This window comes from Heptranchias perlo, chromosome 9 (genome assembly GCF_035084215.1).
Source record: "Heptranchias perlo isolate sHepPer1 chromosome 9, sHepPer1.hap1, whole genome shotgun sequence".
Classification (NCBI taxonomy): domain Eukaryota; kingdom Metazoa; phylum Chordata; class Chondrichthyes; order Hexanchiformes; family Hexanchidae; genus Heptranchias; species Heptranchias perlo.
Window position 1 is genome coordinate 3,056,164 of NC_090333.1, and position 21,930 is coordinate 3,078,093.

At 47.1% G+C, this 21,930-nt stretch overlaps 1 non-coding gene and 1 pseudogene across 1 annotated transcript; one reads left to right on the forward strand and one right to left on the reverse strand.

The window, feature by feature from the left end:
- The first annotated feature begins 15,927 nt into the window (after positions 1-15,927).
- On the forward strand, positions 15,928-16,091 carry LOC137326069 (U1 spliceosomal RNA). Its single transcript, XR_010964086.1, has one exon. It is a non-coding gene; the product is annotated as a U1 spliceosomal RNA (small nuclear RNA).
- Positions 16,092-18,089: 1,998 nt separating this feature from the next.
- LOC137325810 (U2 spliceosomal RNA) lies at positions 18,090-18,260 on the reverse strand (annotated as a pseudogene).
- Positions 18,261-21,930: the final 3,670 nt, after the last annotated feature.

Here is a 21,930-nt window from a genome sequence, read left to right on the forward strand (position 1 = left end):
TCAGAATGGGCACCTGGTTGTTCTTCGAGCCGGTGCGGACACGATGGGCCGAATGGCCCCTTCTGTGCTGTATCTTTTCCATGGTTCTATTGATGTCACAATGGGAAATGGCTGGGGATGTCAGGATTACAGGAGGAGGAGGTGCTTAAAAGATTGGTGATGCTCAAAGTAGAAAAGTCACCCGGTCCAGATGGGATGCATCCGAGGTTATTGAGGGAAGTAAGGGTGGAAATTGCGTTGGGTCTGGCCACAATCTTCCAATCCTCCTTTAGATATGGGGATGGTGCCGGAGGACTGGAGGATTGCAAATGTTATACCCCCTGTTCAAAAAAGGGAGAGGGATAAACCCGGCAATTGCAGTCAGCCTAACGTCGGTGGTGGGGAAACTTTTAGGGACAACAATCCGGGACAAAATGAATCAGCAGAAGAGCCAGAGGTGACGAGAGGAAACATTTTTTAATGCAGTGAGTTGTAATGATCTGGAATGCACTGCCTGAAAGGGTGGTGGAAGCAGATTCAATAGTAACTTTCAACAGAGAATTAGATAAACACTTGAAGGGAAATAACTTACAGGGCTGTGGGGAAAGAGCAGAGGGAGTGGGATTAATTGGATAGTTCTTTCAAAGAGCCAGCACAGGCACGAGGGGCTGAATGGCCACCTCCTGTGCTGTATCTACTATAATACAAAGGGAACAGGGGGAGATGGAGAGACAAGAGCAGAGGGAAAAGCAGAAAGTGGATGGATACTTCAAAGGAAAAATTTGGCTACGGTGAATTAGCTGGGGAGTGGGACTAATTGGACAGCTCTTTCAAAGAGCCGGCACCGGCTCGATGGGCCCAATGGGCTCCTTCTGTGCTCTTTGATTCTGATTCTATAACAGATGGCGAAAAGGGAAAGAGCAACCAAAAAGCAGACGGGTAACAGACAAAGAAGCAGCAGGTTAAAATAAAGCAAGGAACATTGAAATGAGACAATTGAGGTGATTGTAATGAAAGGAAGATCCTTCTTTTCATTAATGCTCCAGTGAGCAATGGAGCTTTGGAGGTGAGTGAGGGCTCCCCTCAGTTTCAGCTCACTGACTCTGTGCACAATGGTTAACAGGGCCCTGGCTTCCACAGGTAGTAGGCCTTATTCCTGGCTCCCAGCAGGAGGTCTCACCTCAGACAGGCCCAGGAAGGAACCACCTGGGTCACTGCACCAAGACAGAAGGCCCTCCCCCTCACAGACAGACTCACCTTGGACCCTTCCACAGAAGGGGGCTGGGTTTGAGACAGAAAGCAGTTACCTGGTAGGTTGGGGGCTTTGGACTGGGAGGAGAAGACTTTTGACTGACAAGTTTCTGCTCCATCAGGGGAGGCAGATGCACTGGCCCCTCTCTCTCTTACTCCTGGGATGTGCTGCTGCAGGCAGGTTGGTGAGTATTACTCTTGATCTCTGTCTTGCTGCACAGGTAATGAAAGTGTATTGGAGGATGGTGTGTGGGAGACCTCTTGCTCTGTGGATTTTTACTGATGTTTTGAATGTGGATTTTTACTGATGGAATCATAGAACCTTACAGCACAGAAAGATTTAAATGACAAGTGGTGCCTGTACAAGTAATGAAAGTATATTGTAGGACAGTGCAAGTGTCTCTCTATCTTTAAACTCTTGGGTTAAATTTGTTAACTCCTGAAAACAGGTGCTGGGATCGCGGTCGGTGATTAACCTTCGCCTGTTGTTTGCGATGCAGGCAGCACGTAACATTCGTGCCACCTGATGATTTATGATTACAGTGAGTCCCCATCCCTGATTCAAAATTAGTTTCCTTGGGATGTCCAGCATGCTATCCTCTTCCTCTACTGTAAATACTGACGCAAAGTAATTAATGTAGTAAAAACAGGCTGAGGTACAGTGACTACCACAGACAGAGACAGTGAGAGAGACAAACATTGCTTGAAGCACAGACACAGAGACCTGTGCACACGGACTGCACAGTGTCACAGGGGGAAATGGAAGCAAACGTCGTGATTATAAAGGGAACGGGGGGAGACGGAGAAAAAGAGCAGAGGGAAAAGCAGAAAGTGGATGTATACTTCAAAAGGAAAAATTTGCAGGGCCACGGGGAATTAGCAGGGAGTGGGACCAATTGGATAGATCTTTCAAAGAGTCAGCCCAATGGCCTCCTTCTGTGCTGTTTGATTCTATGACCGATAGGGAACAGGGAAAAAGCAATCAAAAAGCAGATGAATAACAGACAAAGAAGTAGCAGGTTAAAATAAAAGAAAGGAAACTTTTGAAATCAGACAATTGAGGTGAGTTTAATGAAAGGAAGGTGTGAGCAAAGGAGCTTTGCAGGTGATTGAGGGCTCCGTTCAGTTCATTTGCTCACTGCCTGTCTGCACACAATGGTGAAAAGAGCTCTGACCTCTCCAGGGAGCAGACCTTAGACCAGGCTCCCAGCAGGAGGTCTCACCTCACACAGCCCCGGGAAGGAACAATCTGGGTCACTGCACCAAGACAAAATGCCCTCCCCCCTCACAGACAGACTCAACTTGGACCTTTCCACAGCAGGGGGCTGTTTGAGACAGAGAAAGCAGTTAGCTGGTCGGAGAGGGGCTTTGGACTGGGAGGAGAGGACTTTTGACTGACAAGCTTTTGTTATATCAGGGCAGGTAGGTGCACTGACCCCTCTCTCTCTCTCACTCTTTCTCCTGGGATGTGTTATTGAAGACGGACTGGTGAGTGTAAGCATGTTTAAACTCTTGGTCTCTGTCTCACTGTACAGGTAATGAAAGTGTATTGTAGGATGGTGCGTGCGGGACTCCTTGCTCTAACAGTGATTGAGTGTGTGCGAGACTCCTTGCTCTGTGGATCTTGACCGGAGATGTGTGTGTGGATTTTGACTGATGGAATCGTAGAATCTTATAGGACAGGAGGATTTAAATAACAGGTGATGCAGTGCCCTGAGGAGAAGGGATCTGCACTGTTCTGTGTGGTACAAATGGAGAATAAGAGAGTTCAATAAAAATCCTGGGATGTGCTATTGCAGGCGGGTTGGTGAGTATTAGTGTGTTTAAACTCTGATCTCGGTCTCGCTGCACAGATAATGAAAGTATATTGTAGGATGGTGTGTGCGAGACTCCTTGCTCTGTATTTTTACTGATGAATGTGGATTTTCACTGATGTGAGTGTGGAGATTTACTGATGATGTGAGTGTGGAGATTGAGCACAGAGTTTGGGAAAGACAGAGAGTGAGCCTCGAACGGAGTGAACACATTCAACTGGGAAATTGGTGCATGTGGGAATTGGGTGCAGAGGGGGAAGAAGGTGCTAAGTGATTTAAACCCAAGAACTGTAGACTTAGACTGAGCGGAGCATAAAGGGAGACGCAGGAGGAATCAAAACAAGGCAAGGAGGCGCGCCGAGGGCAGGTCAGTAAGTATTTAGTTCATTGGTTAGTGTTTTTTAGTGGTTGGTTAGTGTTTTACTGTCAGATAAAAAGTAAAGTGCCTTAAAGCTAAAGAAACAGTTTCCATGGCAGGACAGCTGGGGCCCGTCCCATGCACATCCTGTGCCATGTGGGAACTCCAGAACGCACTTTGTGTCCTGGAAAACCACATGTACAGGAAGTGCCGCCATCTGCTGGAGTTCAAGCTCAGGGCTTCTGAGTTTGAGGGGCGGCTGGCGTCACTACAATGAATGCGGGAAGCTGAGAGTTTTGTGGATCGCACGTTTCAGGAGGTGGTCACCTGAGAGTTCAGGTGGAGAGGGAGTGGGTGTCCACCGGACAGACAAGAAGGAACAGGCAGGCCGTGCAGGAGTCCCCTGGGAGTGTGGCACTCACAAATTGGTATTCAGTGTTGAGTCCCAGTGAGGGTGTTGACACCATGGGGGAGTGCAGTCTGGAGCAAATCCACGGCACCGTGGGAGACTCGGCTGCACAGGGTCGGGGGGAGGGGGGGCACAAGAAATGCAGCTGTTATAGAGGATTCGAAAGTCCGGGGGATAGACAGGCATTTCTGCAACCGGCGACGTGAGTCCCACATGGTGTGTTGCCTCCCTGGTGCCAGGGTAAAGGACATCACTGAGAGGGTGCGGAACATTTTGAGGGGGGGCAGGGGAACAGCCAGAAGTCGTGGTCTATGTGGGAACCAATGACATAGGAAGGAAAGGGGTTGAGGTTCTGCAGCGTTTCAGGAGCGAGGGAGGAAGTTAAAAAGCAGGACCTCAAAGATAGTAATCTCTGGATTACTCCCAGTGTCTCGTGCTGGTGAGTGTAGGAATAGTAGGATAAGACAAGTTAATGCGTGGCTGGAGCAATGGTGCAGGAGAGAGGGCTTCAGGTTCCTGGGGCATTGGGACCAGTTCTGTAGGAGGGATCTGTTCAAGATGGACGGGTGACACCTCAACAGAACTGGGACCAGTGTCCTCATGGGGAGGTTAACTCGTGCTGTGGGGGAGGTTTAATATAATATAATTGGAATATAATGTGGGAAAATGTGAAGTCATCCACTTTGGGAGGAAAAATAAAAAAGCAAAATATTATTTGAATGGAGAAATACTCTTCAAGGGAGAACATCACGGCAGTAGTGAGAGGGGATATATCCGAGGGTTCGCCCACTGAGTCTATATGGGTAGAACTGATAAATAAGAAAGGAGAGATCACTTTGATAGGATTGTACTACAGACCCCCAAATAGTCAACGGGAAATTGAGGAGCAAATATGTAAGGAGATTACAGACAGCTGCAAGAAAAATAGGGTGGTAATAGTCGGGGACTTTAACTTTCCCAACATTGACTGGGACAGCCATAGCATTAGGGGCTTGAATGGAGAGAAATTTGTTGAGTGTATTCAGGAGGAATTTCTCAATCAGTATGTGGATGGCCCGACAAGAGAGGGGGCAAAACTTGACCTCCTCTTGGGAAATAAGGAAGGGCAGGTGACAGAAGTGTTAGTGAGGGATCACTTTGGGACCAGTGATCATAATTCCATTAGTTTTAAGATAGCTATGGAGAAGGATAGGTCTGGCCCAAAAGTTAAAATTCTAAATTGGGGAAAGGCCAATTTTGATGGTATTAGACTGGAACTTTCAGAAGTTGATTGGGAGAGTCTGTTGGCAGGCAAAGGGACGTCTGGTAAGTGGGAGGCTTTCAAAAGTGTGTTAACCAGGGTTCAGGGTAAGCACATTCCTTATAAAGTGAAGGGCAAGGCTGGTAGAAGTAGGGAACCTTGGATGACTCGGGGGATTGAGGCCCTAGTCAAAAAGAAGAAGGAGGCATATGACATGCATAGGCAGCTGGGATCAAGTGGATCCCTTGAAGAGTACAGAGATTGCTGGAGTAGAGTTAAGAGAGAAATCAGGAGGGCAAAAAGGGGACATGAGATTGCTTTGGCAGATAAGGCAAAGGAGAATCCAAAGAGCTTCCACAAATACATAAAGGGCAAAAGAGTAACTAGGGAGAGAGTAGGGCCTCTTAAGGATCAACAAGGTCATCTATGTGCGGAACCACAAGAGATGGGTGAGATCCTGAATGAATATTTCACATCGGTATTTACGGTTGAGAAAGGCATGGATGTTAGGGAACTTGGGGAAAGAAATAGTGATGTCTTGAGGAGTGTACATATTACAGAGAGGGAGGTGCTGGAAGTCTTAACGCGCATCAAGGTAGATAAATCTCCGGGACCTGATGAAATGTATCCCAGGACGTTATGGGAGGTTCGGGAGGAAATTGCGGGTCCCTTAGCAGAGATATTTGAATCATCCACCGCTACAGGTGAGGTGCCTGAAGATTGGAGGGTAGCAAATGTTGTGCCTTTGTTTAAGAAGGGCGGCAGGGAAAAGCCTGGGAACTACAGACCGGTGAGCCTGACATCTGTAGTGGGTAAGTTGTTCGAGGGTATTCTGAGGGACAGGATCTACAGGCATTTGGAGAGGCAGGGACTAATTAGGAACAGTCAGCATGGTTTTGTGAGAGGAAAATCATGTCTCACGAATTTGAATGAGTTTTTTGAAGGGGTAACCAAGAAGATAGATGAGGGCTGTGCAGTGGACGTGGTCTACATGGACTTCAGCAAAGCCTTTGACAAGGTACCGCATGGTAGGTTGTTGCATAAGGTTAAATCTCATGGGATCCAAGGTGAGGTAGCCAATTGGATACAAAATTGGCTTGACGACAGAAGACAGAGGGTGGTTGTAGAGGGTTGTTTTTCAAACTGGATGCCTGTGTCCAGCGGTGTGCCTCAGGGATCGGTGCTGGGTCCGCTGTTATTTGTTATTTATATTAATGATTTGGATGAGAATTTAGGAGGCATGGTTAGTAAGTTTGCAGATGACACCAAGATTGGTGGCATTGTGGACAGTGAAGAAGGTTATCTAGGATTGCAACGGGATCTTGATAAATTGGGTCAGTGGGCCGATGAATGGCAGATGGAGTTTAATTTAGATAAATGTGAGGTGATGCATTTTGGGAGATCGAATCGGGCCAGGACCTACTCCGTTAATGGTAGGGCGTTGGGGAGAGTTATAGAACAAAGAGATCTAGGAGTACAGGTTCATAGCTCCTTGAAAGTGGAGTCACAGGTGGATGGGGTGGTGAAGAAGGCATTCGGCATGCTTGGTTTCATTGGTCAGAACATTGAATGCAGGAGTTGGGATGTATTGTTGAAGTTGTACAGGGCATTGGTGAGGCCACACTTGGAGTACTGTGTACAGTTCTGGTCACCCTATTATAGAAAGGATATTATTAAACTAGAAAGAGTGCAGAAAAGATTTACTAGGATGCTACCGGGACTTGATGGTTTGACTTATAGGGAGAGGTTGGACAGACTGGGACTTTTTTCCCTGGAGAGTAGGAGGTTAAGGGGTGATCTTATAGAAGTCTATAAAATAATGAGGGGCATAGATAAGGTAGATAGTCAAAATCTTTTCCCAAAGCTGAGAGGAGCCGAGCCGAGCGGAGGGAGCGTCCGATAAAAGGCGGGATTTCAGAGCGCTGAGAACAGCTGAGAGGAGCCGAGCCGAGCGGAGGGAGCGTCCGATAAAAGGCGGGATTTCAGAGCGCTGAGAGGAGCCGAGCCGAGCGGAGGGAGCGTCCGATAAAAGGCGGGATTTCAGAGCGCTGAGAACAGCTGAGAGGAGCCGAGCCGAGCGGAGGGAGCGTCCGATAAAAGGCGGGATTTCAGAGCGCTGAGAGGAGCCGAGCCGAGCGGAGGGAGCGTCCGATAAAAGGCGGGATTTCAGAGCGCTGAGAACAGCTGAGAGGAGCCGAGCCGAGCGGAGGGAGCGTCCGATAAAAGGCGGGATTTCAGAGCGCTGAGAACAGCTGAGAGGAGCCGAGCCGAGCGGAGGGAGCGTCCGATAAAAGGCGGGATTTCAGAGCGCTGAGAACAGCTGAGAGGAGCCGAGCGGAGGGAGCGTCCGATAAAAGGCGGGATTTCAGAGCGCTGAGAGGAGCCGAGCGGAGCTGCGACCGAGTTCGAAGTGACGTCAGGAATCAGATCGGGACGCGACACAGGGGAGGCACCTGATTGGTGAGTAGGTTCAGGTGAGTATTTCTCCTTATCTACAGTAACTGAAGTAAAAGGAAAGGGAAGGTCTGCAGGTCTTATAGGAAGTAGCGTTTATTTTTTAGTGAATCAAGGTCCCCAGTGTAGTTAACATTCTCTAAATTGAGAACAATTTAAAGGAGTAAACTCCTTAAAGGGAGTGGTAAGTAGTTTTTCTTTCCTTTTTTTTTCTCTTGACATTGTAGTTGTTCTTAAGCTAATTTAAGGGTTAAGTCATGGCAGGAGATCCCAGCGCCGTGTCATGTTCCTCTTGTGGGATGTGGGAATTCAGGGCTCCTTCCTGTATCCCTGATTCCTTCACCTGCGGGAAGTGTGTCCAGCTGCAGCTATTGTTTGACCGCTTGACGGCTCTGGAGCTGCGGATGGACTCACTTTGGAGCATCCGTGATGCTGAGAAAGTCGTGGATAGCACGTTCAGTGAGTTGGTCACACCGCAGATAAAAATTACTGAGGGAGATAGTGAATGGGTGACCAACAGACAGAGGAAGAGTAGGAAGGCAGTGCAGGGGTCCCCTGCGGTCATCTCCCTCCAAAACAGGTATACCGTTTTGGATACTGTTGGCGGAGATGGCTCACCAGGGGAAGGTGGCAGTGGCCAGGTTCATGGCACCGTGGCTGGCTCTGCTGCACAGGAGGGCAGGAAAAAGAGTGGCAGAGCTATAGTGATAGGGGACTCGATTGTAAGGGGAATAGACAGGCGTTTCTGCGGACGCAACCGAGACTCCAGGATGGTATGTTGCCTCCCTGGTGCAAGGGTCAAGGATGTCTCGGAGCGGCTGCAGGACATTCTGGAGGGGGAGGGTGAACAGCCAGTTGTCGTGGTGCATATAGGCACCAACGATATAGGTAAAAAACAGGATGAGGTCCTACAAGCTGAATTTAGCGAGTTAGGAGTTAAACTAAAGAGTAGGACCTCAAAGGTAGTAATCTCAGGATTGCTACCAGTGCCACGGGTTAGTCAGAGTAGGAATGACAGGATAGCTAAGATGAATACGTGGCTTGAGAGATGGTGCAAGCTGGAGGGATTCAAATTCCTGGGCCATTGGAACCGGTTCTGGGGGAGGTGGGACCAGTACAAATTGGACGGTCTGCATCTGGGCAGGACTGGAACCAATGTCCTAGGGGGAGTGTTTGCCAGTGCTGTTGGGGAGGGTTTAAACTAATGTGGCAGGGGGATGGGAACCGATGCAGGAAGTCAGTGGGAAATAAAGTGGTGACAGAAACAAAAGGCAGTAAGGGAGAGTGTACAGAACATGACCGGACAGATGGTCTGAGAAAGCAGGGCAAAGACCAAGGGAAGTCTAGATTAAACTGCATTTATTTCAATGCAAGAAGTCTGATGGGCAAGGCAGATGAACTCAGGGCATGGATGGGTACATGGGACTGGGATGTTATAGCTATTACTGAAACATGGCTAAGGGAGGGGCAGGACTGGCAGCTCAATGTTCCAGGGTACAGATGCTATAGGAAAGATAGAGCAGGAGGTAAGAGAGGAGGGGGAGTTGCGTTCTTGATTAGGGAGAACATCACGGCAGTAGTGAGAGGGGATATATCCGAGGGTTCGCCCACTGAGTCCATATGGGTAGAACTGAAAAATGAGAAGGGAGAGATCACTTTGATAGGATTGTACTACAGACCCCCAAATAGTCAACGGGAAATTGAGGAGCAAATATGTAAGGAGATTACAGACAGCTGCAAGAAAAATAGGGTGGTAATAGTAGGGGACTTTAACTTTCCCAACATTGACTGGGACAGCCATAGCATTAGGGGCTTGGATGGAGAGAAATTTGTTGAGTGTATTCAGGAGGAATTTCTCATTCAGTATGTGGATGGCCCGACTAGAGAGGGGGCAAAACTTGACCTCCTCTTGGGAAATAAGGAAGGGCAGGTGACAGAAGTGTTAGTGAGGGATCACTTTGGGACCAGTGATCATAATTCCATTAGTTTTAAGATAGCTATGGAGAAGGATAGGTCTGGCCCAAAAGTTAAAATTCTAAATTGGGGAAAGGCCAATTTTGATGGTATTAGACAGGAACTTTCAGAAGTTGATTGGGAGAGTCTGTTGGCAGGCAAAGGGACGTCTGGTAAGTGGGAGGCTTTCAAAAGTGTGTTAACCAGGGTTCAGGGTAAGCACATTCCTTATAAAGTGAAGGGCAAGGCTGGTAGAAGTAGGGAACCTTGGATGACTCGGGAGATTGAGGCACTAGTCAAAAATAAGAAGGAGGCATATGACATGCATAGGCAGCTGGGATCAAGTGGATCCCTTGAAGAGTATAGAGATTGCCGGAGTAGAGTTAAGAGAGAAATCAGGAGGGCAAAAAGGGGATATGAGATTGCTTTGGCAGATCAGGCAAAGGTGAATCCAAAGAGCTTCTACAAATACATAAAGGGCAAAAGGGTAACTAGGGAGAGAGTAGGGCCTCTTAAGGATCAACAAGGTCATCTAAGTGCGGAACCACAAGAGATGGGTGAGATCCTGAATGAATATTTCACATCGGTATTTACGGTTGAGAAAGGCATGGATGTTAGGGAACTTGGGGAAATAAATAGTGATGTCTTGAGGAGTGTACATATTACAGAGAGGGAGGTGCTGGAAGTCTTAACGCGCATCAAGGTAGATAAATCTCCGGGACCTGATGAAATGTATCCCAGGACGTTATGGGAGGTTAGGGAGGAAATTGCGGGTCCCCTAGCAGAGATATTTGAATCATCCACCGCTACAGGTGAGGTGCCTGAAGATTGGAGGGTAGCAAATGTTGTGCCTTTGTTTAAGAAGGGCGGCAGGGAAAAGCCTGGGAACTACAGACCAGTGAGCCTGACATCTGTAGTGGGTAAGTTGTTAGAGGGTATTCTGAGGGACAGGATCTACAGGCATTTGGAGAGGCAGGGACTAATTAGGAACAGTCAGCATGGTTTTGTGAGAGGAAAATCATGTCTCACGAATTTGATTGAGTTTTTTGAAGGGGTAACCAAGAAGATAGATGAGGGCTGTGCAGTAGACGTGGTCTACATGGACTTCAGCAAAGCATTTGACAAGGTACCGCATGGTAGGTTGTTACATAAGGTTAAATCTCATGGGATCCAAGGTGAGGTAGCCAATTGGATACAAAATTGGCTTGACGACAGAAGACAGAGGGTGGTTGTCGAGGGTTGTTTTTCAAACTGGATGCCTGTGTCCAGCGGTGTGCCTCAGGGATCGGTGCTGGGTCCGCTGTTATTTGTTATTTATATTAATGATTTGGATGAGAATTTAGGAGGCATGGTTAGTAAGTTTGCAGATGACACCAAGATTGGTGGCATTGTGGACAGTGAAGAAGGTTATCTAGGATTGCAACGGGATCTTGATAAATTGGGCCAGTGGGCCGATGAATGGCAGATGGAGTTTAATTTAGATAAATGTGAGGTGATGCATTTTGGTAGATCGAATCGGGCCAGGACCTACTCCGTTAATGGTAGGGCGTTGGGGAGAGTTATAGAACAAAGAGATCTAGGAGTACAGATTCATAGCTCCTTGAAAGTGGAGTCACAGGTGGATAGGGTGGTGAAGAAGGCATTCAGCATGCTTGGTTTCATTGGTCAGAACATTGAATGCAGGAGTTGGGATGTCTTGTTGAAGTTGTACAGGGCATTGGTGAGGCCACACTTGGAGTACTGTGTACAGTTCTGGTCACCCTATTATAGAAAGGATATTATTAAACTAGAAAGAGTGCAGAAAAGATTTACTAGGATGCTACCGGGACTTGATGGTTTGACTTACAGGGAGAGGTTAGACAGACTGGGACTTTATTCCCTGGAGAGTAGGAGGTTAAGGGGTGATCTTATAGAAGTCTATAAAATAATGAGGGGCATAGATAAGGTCGATAGTCAAAATCTTTTCCCAAAGGTAGGGGAGTCTATAACGAGGGGGCACAGATTTAAGGTGAGAGGGGAGAGATACAAAAGGATCCAGAGGGGCAATTTTTTCACTCAAAGGGTGGTGAGTGTCTGGAACGAGCTGCCAGAGGCAGTAGTAGAGGCGGGTACAATTTTGTCTTTTAAAAAGCATTTGGACAGTTACATGGGGAAGATGGGTATCGAGGGATATGGGCCAAGTGCAGGCAATTGGGACTAGCTTAGTGGTATAAACTGGGCGACATGGACATGTTGGGCCGAAGGGCCTGTTTCCATGTTGTAACTTCTATGATTCTATGATTCTATGATTCTATAAAGGTAGGGGAGTCTATAACGAGGGGGCATAGATTTAAGGTGAGAGGGGAGAGATACAAAAGGGTCCAGAGGGGCAATTTTTTCTCTCAAAGGGTGGTGAGTGTCTGGAACGAGCTGCCAGTGGCAGTAGTAGAGGCGGGTACAATTTTGTCTTTTAAAAAGCATTTGGACAGTTACATGGGTAAGATGGGTAGAGAGGGATATGGGCCAAGTGCAGGAAATTGGGACAAGCTTCGTGGTATAAACTGGGCGACATGGACATGTTGGGCCAAAGGGCCTGTTTCCATGTTGTAACTTCTATGATTCTATAAAATGCTGTGTTACAGTGGGATCTGTGTGTCCTCGTACATGACACACAAAAAGTCAACATACAGGTGCAGCAGGTAATCTGGAAGGCAAACGGACTATTGGCCTTTATTTCTCGGGGGATGGAGTATAAAAGCAGGGAAGTCATGCTACAACTGTACAGGGTGCTGGTGAGACCACACCTGGAGTACTGCATACAGTTCTGGTGCCCTTATTTAATGAAGGACATACTTGCATTGGAGGCAGTTCAGAGAAGGTTCACGAGGTTGATTCCGGGTATGGAAGGGTTGTCTTATGAGGAAAACTTGAACAGGTTGGGTCTAAACTCATTGGAATTCAGAAGAATGAGAGGAGATCTTCTTGAAACATACAAGATTCTGAGGGGACTCGATAGGGTAGATGCTGAGAGGATGTTACCCCTCATGGGGGAATCTAAAACCAGGGGGCATAGTCTCAGAATAAGGGGTGACCGGTTTAGACTGAAATGAAGTGGAATTTCTTCTCCCAGAGGATCGTGAATCTTTGGAATTCTTTACCCCAAAAAGCTGTGGAGGCTGAGTCATTGAATACATTCAAGGCTGAGTCAGACAAATTTTTAATCAGCAAGGGAGTCAAAGGATATGGGGAAAGGGCGGGAAAGTGGAGTTGAGGTAAAAATCAGATCAGGCATGGTCTCATTAAATGGTGGAGTAGGCACGAGGGGCCGAATGGCCTACTCCTGCTCCTATCTCGATGGTCTTATGGTGAAAACTAATTTGGCAGGGGAATGGACACCAGGAGGAAATATTTGAGAGGAGAAACAAGATGCACAGAGGACTGGAAGGGACAAGTAGCACTCGATTAAAGAATAGTTCAGAAATAGGGATCAATCAGGGGGAAAATGCGAGGCAGTTTAAGATGAGATTGTGGGAGTACCTTCATCACACGGACTGCAGCGGTTCAAGAAGGCGGCTCACCACCACCAGCAACACCCACATTCCATGAACGAATCAGAAAAAAGATTGGAGTGCATTTGCGTAAATTCACGTAGTGTGGTAAATAAGGTTGGTGAGCTGCAGGTTCAAGTCGCCACATGGGACAATGATATAGTGGCAATAACAGAGACCTGGCTCAAAGAAGGGGAGGATTACGTACTTAATATTCCTGGCTACAAGGTATTCAGGAGAAAGAGGGAAGGATAGAAAGGAGGGGGGACTAGCAGTGTTGATCAAATAAACTGTTATAGCACTGGAAAGGGATGATGTTCTTGAGGGGTCAAAGACAGAATCTATTTGGTTCGAATTAAGGGACAATAGAGGAACTATTATGTTACTGGGTGTACACTGCAGGCCACCAAATAGTGGGGAGGAGAGAGAGGAGAACATTTGCAGGCAAATTACAGAAAGATGCAAGAACTATAGGGCAGTAATAATGGGGGACTTCAATTATCCTAATATAGATTGGGATAGTAACAGTATAAAGGGCAAAGAGGGGGAGGAATTCCTGAAATGTGTTCCAGAGAGCTTTCTGGAACAGTGTGTTTCCAGCCCAACCAGGAAGGAAACAGTGCTGGACCTAGTTCTGGGGATTGAAGTGGGGCAGGTAGAGCATGTTTCAGTGGGGGAGCATTTGGGGAACAGTGATCATAATATCATTAGGTTTAGAATAGTAATGGAAAAGGACAAGGAACAATCAAATGTGAAAATGCTTGACTGGAGAAGGGCAAATTTCAGTCAGTTAAAAGAGATCATGCCCAGGTGGAGTGGAATCAAAAATCGGCAGGCAAAACGGTAATTGAACGATGGGAGGCCAGTAAGGAGAAGTCTGTTCGAGTGCAGAGTAGACACATCCCAATGAGGGGAAAAGGGCGTTACAAAGCTAGAGCTCCCTGAATGACTAAAGATATCGAGATTAAAATGAAACATAAAAAGGAGGCTTATGATGAATGTAAGGTTCATAATACAGTAGAGAACCAGGCTGAATAATGGAAGTACAGTGGAGACGTTGTTTAAAATAAAGGGAATAATAGGGGCAAAGAGAGAGGATGAGAATAGATTAGAGGCTAATATAAAAGGGAACCCAAAAGTCTTTCATAAACACACGAATAGTAAAAGGGTAGTCAAAGGAGATCTTCTTGTGCAGGCAGAGGATATGGCTGAGGTACTAAATGAATACTTTGCATCGGTCTTCACTAGAGAAGAGGATGCTGCCATTGTACCAGTAAAGGAGGAGGTGGTAGTGATGTTGGACAGGATAAAAATAGATAAAGAGGAGATACTTAAAAGATTGGCAGGGCTCAAAGGAGAAAAGTCACCTGGTCCAGATGGGATGCAATCCAGGTTACTGAGGGAAGTAAGGGTAGAAATTACAGAGGCTCTGGCCACAATCTTCTAATCCTCCTTCGATACGGGGATGGTGCTGGAGGATTGCAAATGTTACACCCCTGTTCAAAAAAGGGGCGAGGTATAAACCCGGCAATTCCAGGCAGTCAGCCCAACATCGGTGGTGAGGAAACTTTGAGGCAAAAATCCAGACAAAATAAATTGGCACTTGGAAGAGTATGGGCTAATAAATGAAAGTCAGCGTGGATTTGTTAAAGGAAAATCGAGTTTGACTAACTTGATTGAGTTCTTTGATGAAGTAACGGAGAGGGTTGATATTGTGTTTATGGACTTTCAAAAGGCAATTGATAAAGTACCGCATAATAGACTTGTTAGCAAATTTCTAACCCATTGCGATTAAAACGACAGTGGCAGCATGGATATAAACTTGGCTATGGGATAGAAAGCAGAGAGTACTGGTGACCGGTTATTTTTCAGACTGGAGGGAAGTATAGAGTGGTGTTCCCCAGGGGTCAGTATTCGGACCACTGCTATTTTTAATATATATTAGTGACCTGGACTTGGATCTGGAGGGTATAATTTCAAAGTTTGCAGATGACACAAAACTCGGAAAAGTAGTAAACAATGTGGAGGATAGTAACAGACTTCAGGGGGACGTAGACAGACTGGTGAAATGGGCAGACACATGGCAGTGAAATTTACTGCAGAGAAGTGTGAAGTGATGCATTTTGGTAAGAAGAATAAGGAGAGGCAATATAAACTAAATGGTACAATTTTAAAGGGGGTGCAGGAACAGAGAGAACTGGGGGTGTATATACATTAACCTTTGAAGGTGACAGGACAAGTTGAGAAGGCTCTGAATCAAGTCCAGGATCCCATATGCTTTATTAAGAGCATAGAGTACAAAAGCAAGGAAGTTAAGTTAAACCTTTATAAAACACTGGTTAGGCCTCAACTGGAGTATTGTGTTCAATTCTGGGCACCGCACTTCAGGAAGGATGGAAAGGCCTTAGGGTTCAAAAGAGATTTACTAGAATGGAACCAGGGATGAGGGACTTCAGTGATGTGGAGAGACTGAAGAAGCTTGGGTTGTTCTCCTTGGAGCAGAGAAGGCGAAGGGGAGATTTGTTAGAGGTGCTCAATATCATGAACGGTTTTGACAGAGTAAATATGAGAAACTGTTTCCAGAGGCAGAAGGGTCAGTCACGAGTGGGTACAGAGATAAAATGATTGGCAAAAGAACCAGAGGCGACATGAGGAAACATTTTTTTATGCAGCCAGTTGTAATGATCTGGAATACACTGCCTGAAAGGGTGGATGAAGCAGATTCAATTGTAACTTTCAAAAGGGAATTGGATAAATACTTGACTTGGAAAAAAATTGACAGGGCCATGGGGAAAGACCACTGCATCGCTGCAGTATTTTCTCTGAGTATGTTATCGGATACATGTTACAATACAGGAGCAAAATTAATCTCTGAGCATTAGCACATTGTGAGTGAAGAGGTAGTGAATGCTGTCAAGTGGCACTGTGTGGAGACATAAGGCATACTTACCTGGCAGGGGAGAATCTGTGATCCTGAAGGTGGATCTCCCAGGATGAGGCTAGCCCATTGCACACGGGGTGCGCTGACGCCTGCGATGTCCCCAAATGCGGGATACTTAACTGCAAAATTTGTGGTAGTGGGGGACTGCGTTCGGGCTCTCCCCTGCATTGAAACTAAAAGTTTGATTTTCGATCCAGCAGTCCACCAATCGGATGGGAGGCGGTGTTGTGTGTGTGTGTGTGTGTGTGTGTGTGCATGTTGTGTCAGTCAGTGAGTCTCTCTCTCTCTCTCTCTCTCACTCAGAGGCTGCTGTGGAAGGAAAGCTTTTTAAAAGGAACTTGCAGATTGAAAGAAAGATGTGTCTCAAGCTGCTGGGCCCTGTCCATTGTCACGTTAATGGCAGGGCGGGGCAGGACTGCTTTGACCAGGAGACCTGTTTTCTGGGTCGGAGGTGTGACATTCCACTGATTTCCCACCCTCCCGTCCTTCCTTCTGAACACCTTTGCCGTTTAATCGAGGGCCAAAAGCCTGTGAAAGGGAAGGACCCGACGGACAGCTCCCTGCTGGTCGGTGCTGCCAGTGGGGCCGGCGTGCATGTTCTCAGCCTCATGTGCAGGTTCCTCAGGGAGGTTGAGGCAGGTCTAGTGGTTAGGACTGTAGGGTGCTTTGGGGTTGTTCTCACCCTATTGATCGGTGCAGATATCTGGTCCCCGGTCTAGCCAAGGAACACTTATACCTCACGGACCGGGGGTTCAGGAAGACAGGACTTTTGCTAACGCACCCGGTGATGGATCACGTAGCCGAATAGCACAGAGAACACACAAACTCGGTGTTTGAATTTAATTGGAATGTTGCTTTTATTATTCCATCAACACGAAGAAAATAACGATAAAAACGGTCCTGCACAGTACATTGAGTTACACACACCCACTACAGTACCTTATCCCGCTAAACTAAGAGGCTGGTGGGGACCCTGGAGACACCTATCACACACACACACGTATGGTTGGGGCTCACCATTCCTTTGCACTCTTCGGTCTGGCTGATCGGTTCTCTCACATTGGTTTCACTGGAAGCTGCTCGTCTCCCTGGAGAGCTCGGGTGAAAAAAAAAGAGCGAGCAGGAACAAAGAGAGAGAGAAAGAGAGATAGAGCTGGAAAAGGGATAAGAGCTAAGAAGCAAGAGAGCAAGAACCAGAGACAGCAAACAAGAGCAAAAAACAAGAGACCAAACGCAAGAGAGCAAACAAGAGAGAGAGGGGTTTCGAGCTTCCACTTATATACCCCTCTCTTACAATAGTTTTCGTTGTTAAATGAGGCCCTTCCATGTCTGTTTAGCAGTTCTTACAAAGTCGTTAAGAGTCTTTAATGGTTTTTGATGGTCTCTCATCATGTTGCAATTGCTTCTCTCGATGGGCCATTGTTCTTCGAATTCATTCCGATCGTCGAGCACTTGCCACACAAGGCTCCCTTTTCACCCCACGTCCTCGCTGTCGATTGGTTTTGCATCAGAACCGAGGCATGGCTCCGCCATGTCTGGAGCAGTTGCCTCTCTCAATGACCGACTGCCTCTCGAATTAGTGCTGATCATTGACCACCTGCTGTAGGTTTTGCATTGAAACAGAGACTGGTGACGTCTCACCTATCCTTCCATCTTAGGATTTTGGTCAATGGCCACAGTTTTACATACTCGGAAAAGGAGGAATTCCCAGAATTCTGACAGGACGCAACCTTTCAAACTCGTTGAGACCTGGGTTCGAATCCCGGTCGGGGGGAGCGACTTTCTGGTGCGGATTAATTGGCACCATCAAAGAAAGTCTCCTTTCCTGAGCGCGATGCTCCACCCTCACCACCACCGCCTTTTCCTCTCCTTGACAGACAGACAGAGAGTTCAGGAGCACGCACACTTTAATCTCGCAGTTTTCATTTGTACGCACAAAGACACGCAGACCCTGCTCGTTTAAAGTCAACGACGTCAAGGTATTTTGCAGTTTGAATTATATCGCTGCGAGGGAGCGAGGGGCACTCAGCCCAGGAGAAGAAAAGAATAGCAATGAGCTGAGAAAGTAAGTGCAATATATCAGCTTTATTCTGAGTAATAATCCATACACACGTAGAGAGACACTGGGAAAGAGCTGTTTTTCCTTTTGAATATCTCCCCACAGGGAGGTGCACCGTTCCCAGAGACACTGCAATACTGGGTCGATGCGTGGAGTGGACGGAGCAAGCCCCTGTTCCATCTCCCTGTTCCAAAAATCAATTTAATATATGGTCCCCAGATAGGGGACGTATCAGATATTAAACTGATAAGAACAGATTTTTTTTCAAAAAATATACTTTATTCATAAAATTTGCAGCAGTACATACAAAACAGTTGTCATATCACATTCCAAACGAACACAATACAGATTATACAATTTGCAGGTTACGTCAAGTACAGTTCAATGAACACATTGGACATAATTACAGTTCATGACACTCTGGGGTGTCTCATTGCATCATACTCAACACAGATTATTGATTTCAGATTCATTTCAGATTCATTACAGGTACATCTCAGCAATTTGAATTTTACATTCTGCCCGAGGGGGTTTTTCCCTGATTGCAGCCCCTCGGTTTACAATGGCGGGAAGGCTCTAAACGGTTGCCTTTCCCCACAGGGCCTTTGCGGCGGCCGCACCCATCCTCAGTGCGTCCCTCAGCACGTAGTCCTGGACCTTGGAATGTGCCAGTCTGCAACACTCGGTCGAGGACAGCTCCTTGTGCTGGAAGACCAGCAAGTTTCGGGCAGACCAAAGGGCGTCTTTCACCGAGTTGATGGTCTTCCAGCAGCAGCTGATGTCCGTCTCAGTGTGCGTCCCCGGGAACAGCCCGTAGAGCACAGAAACCTGTGTTACGGAACTGCTCGGGACGAACCTGGACAGATACCACTGCATCTCTCCAGACCTTCTTTGCAAAGGCACACTCCATAAGGAGATGGGTGACGGTCTCGTCTCCACCGCAGCCTCCTCTGGGGCAGCGCGCGGTGGCGCTGAGAGCCCGGGAGTGCATGAAGGATCTGACGGGAAGGGCCCTTCTCACCACCAGCCAAGCTCGGTCTTGGTGCTTGTTTGAAAGCTCTGGCGATGAGGCGTTCTGCCAAATGACATTGACAGTCTGCTCGGGGAACCAACCGACAGGATCCACCATCTCCTTTTCCCGCAGGGTCTCGAGGACGTTACGTGCGGACCACTTGCTGATCGCCTTGTGGTCAAAGGTGTTTTCCTGCACAAACCTTTCCACGAAGGACAGGTGGGGCGGAACGGTCCAACTGGACGGAGCATTCCGTGGCAGCGTGGCCAGGCCCATCCTTCTCAACACCGGGGACAGGTAGAACCTCAGCACGTAGTGACACTTTGTGTTTGCGTACCGAGGGTCTATGCACAGCTTGATGCAGCCGCACACAAAGGTGGCCATCAGGATGAGGGCCACTTTGGGCACGCCTTTCCCCCCTTTCTCTGGAGATTTGTACATCGTGACCCTGCGGACACAAAGGGAACGGGGGGAGATGGAGAGACAAGAGCAGAGGGAAAAGCAGAAAGTGGATGTTTTCTTCAAAAGGAAAAATTTGGCTACGGGGGATTAGCTGGGGAGTGGGACTAATTGGACAGCTCTTTCAAAGAGCCGGCACAGGCACGATGGGCCCAATGGGCTCCTTCTGTGCTGTTTGATTCTGATTCTATAACAGATGGGGAACAGGGAAAGAGCAACCAAAAAGCAGACAGGTAACAGACAAAGAAGCAGCAGGTTAAAATAAAGCAAGGAACATTGAAATGAGACAATTGAGGTGATTGTAATGAAAGGAAGATCCTTCCTTTCATTAATGCTCCAGTGAGCAATGGAGCTTTGGAGGTGAGTGAGGGCTCCCCTCAGTTTCAGCTCACTTACTCTGTGCACAATGGTTAACAGGGCCCTGGCTTCCACAGGTAGTAGGCCTTATTCCTGGCTCCCAGCAGGAGGTCTGACCTCAGACAGGCCCAGGAAGGAACCACCTGGGTCACTGTACCAAGACAGAAGGCCCTCCCCCCTCACAGACAGATTTATCTTGGACCCTTCCACAGAAGGGGGCTGGGTTTGAGACAGAGAAAGCAGTTACCTGGTAGGTTGGGGGCTTTGGACTGGGAGGAGAGGACTTTTGACTGACAAGCTTCTGCTACATCAGGGGAGGCAGATGCACAGGCCCCTCTCTCTCTTACTCCTGGTATGTGCTACTGCAGGCAGGTTGGTGAGTATTACTCTTGATCTCTGTCTTGCTGCACAGGTAATGAAAGTGTATTGGAGGATGGTGTGTGGGAGACCTCTTGCTCTGTGGATTTTTACTGATGTTTTGAATGTGGATTTTTGCTGATGGAATCATAGAATCTTACAGCACAGAAAGATTTAAATGACAAGTGATGCCTGTACAAGTAATGAAAGTATATTGTAGGACAGTGCAAGTGTCTCTCTATCTTTAAACTCTTGGGTTAAATTTGTTAACTCCTGAAAACAGGTGCTGGGATCGCGGTAGATGATTAACCTTCGCCTGTTGTTTGCGATGCAGGCAGCACGTAACATTCGTGCCACCTGATGATTTGTGATTGCTGTGTGCAATCAGCGCTACCTGCACTTTTCATTGGCTGCACGCATGAGCAGGGGGCCCCAATATCGGGAGTGACTGGCACTACTTAAAGGCAGCCTGCACCTCTTAAAAGGGAGGTGCACTGTGGCTGCAGAAAGTGGTGAGAGAAGTGATTCCTGGGCTCTGATATTTGGAAGAATGGCTGCAGCTGGGAAAGAGCGAACACCAAGGTTCTCTGATGATGCACTAGAGACCTTGGTGCAAGAGATGGACAGAAGGTGGGGCATCCCATATCAGGGCAAGAGGCCCTCCAGAGGCAGTGGGAGGAATTAGCCCCAAGAATCTGGATGCAGTGCAGGAAGAAATTCAATGTATTCTGATCTATCCTTTTTAGGTCCACAGTGGATGACCTCACACTTGCTTACATTGGTCAAAACTGTGGCAAATGGATTTCATTCACTTTATCTATTAATATGTCATTTTATGCTTCCATCTACACTGCTTACAATGCTGCCTATCTTTTGTGTCATCGGCAAACTTGGATATGTGACACTCTATGCCGTCATCTAAGTCGTTAATAAATACAGTGAATAGTTGAGGCTCCAACGCAGATCCCTGTGGGACACCACTAGTCACATCCTGCCAATTGGAGTTCCTGCCCATTACCCCTACTGTCTGCCTCCTGCTGCTCAGCCAATTTCCTAACCAGGTCAATAATTTGCCCTCAGTTCCATGAGCTTCAACTTTATCTAACAATCTCTTATGAGGGACTTTATTGAATGCCTTCTCGAAGTCCATATAAACAACATCCATAGACATTCCCCTGTCCGCTACTTTAATCACCTCTTCAAAAAATTCAACCAGGTTCATTAGCCATGACCTACCCTTTACAAATCCATGCTGGCTCTCTCTGATCAGCTGAAAATTTTCAAGATGTTCAGTCACTCTATCCTTGATTATAGACTCTAGTAATTTCCCGACAACAGATGTTAGGTTAACTGGTCTATAATTTCCTGGTTTCCCCCTCTCACCATTCTTGAATCGCGGAGTGATGTGCAAATTTCCATTCTAAAGGAATGGTTCCTGAATTGAGAGAACTATGGACGATTATAGTTCGGGCATCTGCAGTGTCCTCACCTACTTCCTGCAAAACCCTGGGATGGAAATCCTGGGCATTTGTCACTCTTTAGTGCCATTATTTTCTTCATTACTGTTAATGTGCTCACGTTAATTATAATGAGTCCCCATCCCTGATTCAAAATTAGTTTCCTTGGGATGTCCAGCATGCTATCCTCTTCCTCCACTGTAAATACTGACGCAAAGTAATTAACGTAGTAAAAACAGGCTGAGGTACAGTGACTACCACAGACAGAGACAGTGAGAGAGACAAACATTGCTTGAAGCACAG